This window comes from Elephantulus edwardii, unplaced genomic scaffold (assembly GCF_000299155.1).
Source record: "Elephantulus edwardii isolate Elephantulus edwardi_28Jun2011 unplaced genomic scaffold, EleEdw1.0 scaffold00160, whole genome shotgun sequence".
Taxonomy (NCBI): domain Eukaryota; kingdom Metazoa; phylum Chordata; class Mammalia; order Macroscelidea; family Macroscelididae; genus Elephantulus; species Elephantulus edwardii.
Window position 1 is genome coordinate 7,638,842 of NW_006399910.1, and position 6,491 is coordinate 7,645,332.

Genomic DNA, 6,491 nt, shown 5'->3' on the forward strand with positions numbered 1-6,491 from the left:
TCAAGAGTACTGATTGTGGAACCAAGAAAGCTTTATACTATTTCATTATTAGAACTACCTTTAACCCTGCATCAGTAACATCATCATAAAGGCTAGGATGTGCAACACATAGGATAATTACATCAAATAACAAAATGAAGAATAATACTAAATAATATGTAATTCTGAGAATATTTGTGCCAATTAGGCACAAATTTGAGAGAATAAAATTTATTTAATCTAAGTAGGTATATGTACACAATGAAACTGAAAAAAAATAAAAATTTCTCAATATGCTGAAGTGGAGAGATTTACAAGACAAATTTATTATGAAATAACAAAGGCAAGGTGCATAACAATGAGGATAAAATTCCACCTGTTACAGGAAGAAATAATAAGTGATGTTTGCTTTATCTGTGCAAATATATATTTAAAGATAAATAAGAAATTAGTGACATTAAAAGATATCTCTATGGCTGGGAGATGAGAGAAGAGATCTTTTCTGCATAACCACTTATACCTTTGTCATTTTGAACTACATGAGTACATTATCAAAATAAAATTTTAATGTGTATAAATAAAATTAGTTAATTCAGCATTTCATAGAAAAAAAGAAATAAGTAAATTAAAAATTCTTTTTCTTTTGTTTTTCTTCTACACTTTTGTCTACCTGCTTTTGAAATTATACCCTGAGAATACTTACTTTATGGAATTAAAGACACTATTTTCTTGAGTGAAAGATCTTAGTATTGGACTTGGCATTTGGCTTGTGACAGGTCTTCCTAAGGAGAAAAGAGAAAGAAGTGGGGTGGGGGGGGGGAAGACAGTGAGCAAAGAGTTAGAATGCACCTCTCAAAGGAATATTCCAGAAATCAATATGAGTCAGAAACAGCATGAACAGGTTTCTGAGAAAATGGACAGAGCATATCACCCAAATGCAACAACAGTTCAAAGTAAATCCCAAGTTATGTAGTTGAAAGAATTTCAATGGTGTTGTTGCATGCAGTCCAGTAAAACTAAGACCAGAAAATAAAAAAAAAGACTTCCACTAATATTATAAAAAGTGTATCCCTTAATAACCAAACTTGTAAATCCAGACAATCCACAGTTTGCAAGTAGTAAGAATGTTAATAGATCTATCTATAAATCTAGACTAATTCTTTATCTCTTTCAGATTCCCATTATCTATCTTTTAACCCTTCGCCAACATTCTCCAGCCTTGTAGGTTTTAGGTGCCATTGAGTTGATTTGGAATTGCAAAGCCATATGTACAATTGAATATGTACAGATTGAAAAGCTGAAAGGAATGCTTGAGAGATGAGGGTCTGAATTAATTGTGAAACCTAACGCTGGCCTGTCTTACCCTGCCTATCCCCTGCCACGTGCTACTTTTTAAAATATATTCTTCATGTCCCTCTGGAGACTAGGGTGCATCTTTGCAATCACTTGTTATGCATCAGAGAGTTGGACAGTGACTAAGGAGGATAGAAGAAGAATTGATGCCTTTGAGCTGTGGTGCTGGAGAAGAGTATTGAATGTACCATGGACTGCTAGGAAAACAAACAGATTCATCCTGGAGAGGGTTAAACCGGGTGGCTCCTTGGAGGTAAGGATTCTGCAGCTATATCTAACATACTTTGGACGTGTTGTAAGGAGGGACAGGTCCTTGGAGAGGGACATCATGCTTGGGAGGGTGAAGGGACAGCACAGGAGGAGAGGCCCTCTATGAGGTGGATTGATTCAGTGGCTGGGGTAATTGGGATGGGCGTGTCAGAGACATTGCGATTGGCACAGGACAGAGCGGAGTTTAGGGCTGTTGTAAATAGGGTCGCTATGAGTCTGCTGTTAGGGACCTCTCTAAAGTACTCAAGAGCAACAGTGTCTCTCTGGAGACTAAGGTGCGCCTGATACAGGCCATGGTCTTTGCAATCACTTGTTATGCATCAGAGAGTTGGACACTGACTAAGGAGGACAGAAGGAGAATTGATGCCTTTGAGCTGTGGTGCTGGAGAAGAGTACTGAATGTACCATGGACTGCCAGGAAAACAAACAGATTCATCTTGGAGAGGATTAAACCAAGCTACTCCTTGGAGGCAAGGATTCTGGAACTTCATCTGACATACTTTGGACATGTTGCCAGGAGGGACGGGTCCTTGGAGAGGGACATCATGCTTGGGAGGGTGGAGGGACAGAGCAGGAGGGGAAGACCCTCTATGAGATGGATTGATTCGGTGACTGGGGTAATCGGGATGGGTGTGTCAGAGGCAGTGCGGTTGGCGCAGGACAGAGCAGGGTTTAGGGCTGTTGTGCATAGGGTCGCTATGAGTCTCAAACGACTCGACAGCACATAACAACAACAACAACAATGAGTCGCAAGTGACTCGACAGCACATAACAAGAACAACATCCTAGAGTGGTCCAGGGTTGTTGTTTTGTTTTGTGTTTTTTGGTTTTTTGGTGTTTTTTTTTTTTTGGAGGCGGGTGGTGTTTGGTGTTTGGATTTTTCCCAGTAGCACTTTCATAGGGTTTAATTCTATCAAGCATGAATATTCTTACCATCTCACTTGTAAGTAATTCCAAATTCTCATAAACCTACAAAGCAAATTTTGCCATCTTGAGTCTAAATTTCAGAACATATACGCTAATGAGGCCACTAGAAAACTCTTTCAATATCCACTTATTACACGTTAATCTATGACTTGGGTCCTTATCACCTTGCTCAGCATACACTATGATTCCATTTGGAGCAATGCACCTCCACGCAGTGTACCATCCTTGGGCATCTCAGATTGTCAGTGACTGTCTCTTCATGCTAGCCATCTCTAATAGGTATGTTGCCTGGACCCACCATCTGGCCAGGTAACATCACCATCTCGTCAGGGGCCAGCAGAAACTCTGTTCCAGGAGAGGTTCCCTGTCCCTTGGCACTTTCTAGACCAGAAGAGGTTATATCCATGACTGAGATCACATCTTGGGGCTTCAGTCACCTCTCAGAAGAGCAGAAACTTTAAACAAAAAATAAATAAAAATTTTAAAATGAAAAAAAAAGAAGAGCAGAAACTCTGACTGACTGGGCACTCCAACCCCCACCTTCTGTTGAACTGTTGTCACACTGGCCCAGAACAGATATCTTGTCTGTGCCATCCATAACAGTGGCAAGAACACCAAATGCATGCTTAGTCCACCTCCCCTCCTAGGTCCCTCCTTTTCTATCTCTCATTTTTTACTACCCTTCACTTTTGTTGCATGTCTGTTTAATACTTTCTTGTCTGTATTTTTCATATCTTCCACCTTCTTTTTTTCTTTTTAGGTTTTTTCCTTCCATTTACTGGTGTCTATCTATCTATCCTTCTCTCTCTCTCTTCTCCCTTTATTTTGTCTTTCTAGTCTGGTTTTACTTCCTTGTGTATTCCTCTCAGTTTTAGTTTTTCTACTTTCTTTTACTGTCAATCTTAGGGTTTTGGGGGGGATGGTTTTTTGTTGTTTTATTGTTTCTATTTTTTTTGTTTGTCACATCTAAAATCTAAAACCAGAAAGCAACATAGACTTCTACAATTTCACACACTGGCCAAAGTACAGTTTCTGCAGTAAAGGCTGCAATTGATATCAGTTAAATCTACCCTCAACACCTCTACACAAACAGCAGAGAACAGAAAACATGGAATTGTGCATACATCACCGTTAGCTATTCCAGCCACCAGAAGACAGAGGTGAAATACTAAGAATTATCAAACCAGTATCAATGAAATGCACTCAAATGACAAAAGAATGCAAAGACAACAGGATTATAATATCTTATGGGTAGCATATGATTTTAAACCACTCAAAAAAAAAAAAAGCAAGATGTAACAACAAATTGACCAAAACACAGAACCAGAAAATATTTCTGAGGAAAATATGCTGTTGGAAATTCCTCACAAGGAATTGCAAAGAATGGTCATTAAATCTCACTTATACATTGAAACAAAGTATGATGATGGCATAAACAAAATCCAGAAAAAGAGACAAAACTCTGGGGGACAGGGGGAATCTGTCCAATTATGAAGAAAGAGAAAATATGATTCAAGAAGTTGAGTGAACCTCAAACAATATGGGCACAAAAGGAAAAATGCCAATCAAATGGTCAAAGAAAGAATACGGAAAGTGGCTCAGGAAAAACTAAAATTTTCTGTAAAAGAGAAACAATAAGACAAAGCTCCAATTTCTCTAGAGATATCATTCAGGCAAGAACACAAGAGATGACATATAAAAAACACTGAAAGCTAAAAATTCTCAACCAAAAATTCTAAGCACAGCAAAATTGTCCCTCAAACAAAATTATGACATTAGGACACTTCAAGATAAATAGAAACTAAGGGAATCTGTGAAAACTAGACCAACACTACAAGAAATATTAAATGGAGTTCATCAATAATGACAGACAACAATCCTAAATTAACAAATAACAACATCAGAAACTGATGCAGACATAGAAACATAAAAAAATATAATAAGGGCAGTTCGGTTTTCGGCTGGAGCGTCTCGCTGCCGTGTACTTTTTTTAACAGGGGAGCAGATCGCTCATTCTCTGTTAATCGATACATTTCTGTGGGTAAATCTAGAGTGTAGGCCTTACATTCCACGATGGCTCAGCTCCAGACACGCTTCTACATTGACAATAAAAAATATTCGGTAGATGATGTTCCTTTCTCAATCCCTGCAGCCTCTGAAATTGCTGATCTTAGTAATATCATCAATAAATTGCTGGAGGCCAAAAATGAGTTCCACAAACATGTGGAGTTTGATTTTCTTGTCAAGGGCCAATTTCTACGAATGCCCCTGGTCAAACACATGGAACTAGAAAACATCTCATCAGAAGAAGTTGTAGAGAAGTACACTGCACCTCAGCCGGAGCAATGCCTACTCCACAATGACTGGATCAGCTCAGTTAAAGGAGCAGAGGAATGGATCTTAACTGGTTCTTATGATAAGACTTCACGAATCTGGTCCTTGGAAGGAAAGTCAGTAATGACAATTGTGGGACATACAGATGTTGTAAAAGATGTGGCCTGGGTAAAAAAAGACAATTTGTCTTGCTTATTATTGAGCGCCTCTATGGATCAAACTGTTCTCTTATGGGAGTGGGACATAGAAAAAAATAAAATTAAAGCCCTACACTGCTGCAGAGGTCATGCTGGGAGTGTGGATTCTATAGCCGTTGATAATACAGGAACTAAATTTTGCAGTGGCTCCTGGGATAAAATGCTAAAGATCTGATCTACAGTCCCTACAGATGAAGAAGATGTAATGGAAGAATCCTTAAATCGACCTAGAAAGAAACAGAAAATAGAACAGTTGGGACTAACAAGGACTCCCATAGTGACCCTCTCTGGCCATAAGGAAGCAATTTCTTCAGTTCTCTGGTCATATGCTGAAGAAGTCTGCAGTGCATCTTGGGACCACACCATAAAAATATGGGATATTGAGACTGGCAGTCTCAAGTCAACTTTGACTGGAAATAAAGTTTTTAATTGCATCTCCTATTCACCACTTTGTAAACGTTTAGCATCTGGGAGCACAGATCGGCATATCAGATTGTGGGATCCCCGAACTAAAGATGGTTCTTTAGTGTCGCTGTCCCTGACATCACATACAGGCTGGGTCACATCAGTGAAAAGTTCTCCTACCCATGAACAGCAACTGATCTCAGGTTCTTTAGATAACTTTGTCAAGCTGTGGGATACAAGAAGTTGTAAAGCTCCTCTCTATGATCTGGCCGCTCATGAAGACAAAGTTCTGAGTGTAGACTGGACAGACACAGGGTTACTTCTGAGTGGAGGAGCAGACAATAAATTGTATTCCTACAAATATTCGCCTACCATGTCCCATGTAGGGGCATAAACATGAATGATAATTTGACTATAGAATCTTCTATAAATGAAGTCAACATAGACCTGCAAGTCAACTCTTCAAAAGCAGACTTTTATAGTTTATATAAAGTTTTCACCACTGATAACAGCTAACAAATAATGTTGGGTTTGGTTTATATTTATGTTTTGTTTATATTTTTGTTTTGTGTTTATATATTTATAAAATCTAAAATGTAGCCTTCATTCTTTATATTATGCTAAATCCTTGAAATTAAGATGTCTTTTCCCAGTCCCCTTTTCAAAGATAGTGGTTTGAATTTGTTTTGAGGCACTATAATACATTAGATTATACACCATTTTCTTTATAATGGAGAAACATGTATTTTAAAATGAACTTTAAAAAGCATTATTAAAAGACTAAAATCTTTAATCTGAAAAAATTAGGTATACAATTTGATTTTGAAAAATTAAGCAATGTTATAAGAAAACAATTCGGTAACAAGCATTAAGAACAAAAAAAAACAGTAGGGAGTTCTGGCGGATAAAAAAAGGTAGATGTTGCTAATTTATGAAGTATTTGAAAATATTTTAAGCACTACCAAATTAAAGGTATATAATAATCCTTGAAGCTGGCTTTTTTGTTATATGATACCCAGAAAATAC

The 6,491-nt window shown here is 37.8% G+C and overlaps 1 pseudogene; it reads left to right on the forward strand.

The window, feature by feature from the left end:
• Positions 1–4,602: 4,602 nt before the first annotated feature.
• LOC102870720 lies at positions 4,603–5,859 on the forward strand (annotated as a pseudogene).
• The last annotated feature ends 632 nt before the right edge of the window (positions 5,860–6,491 follow it).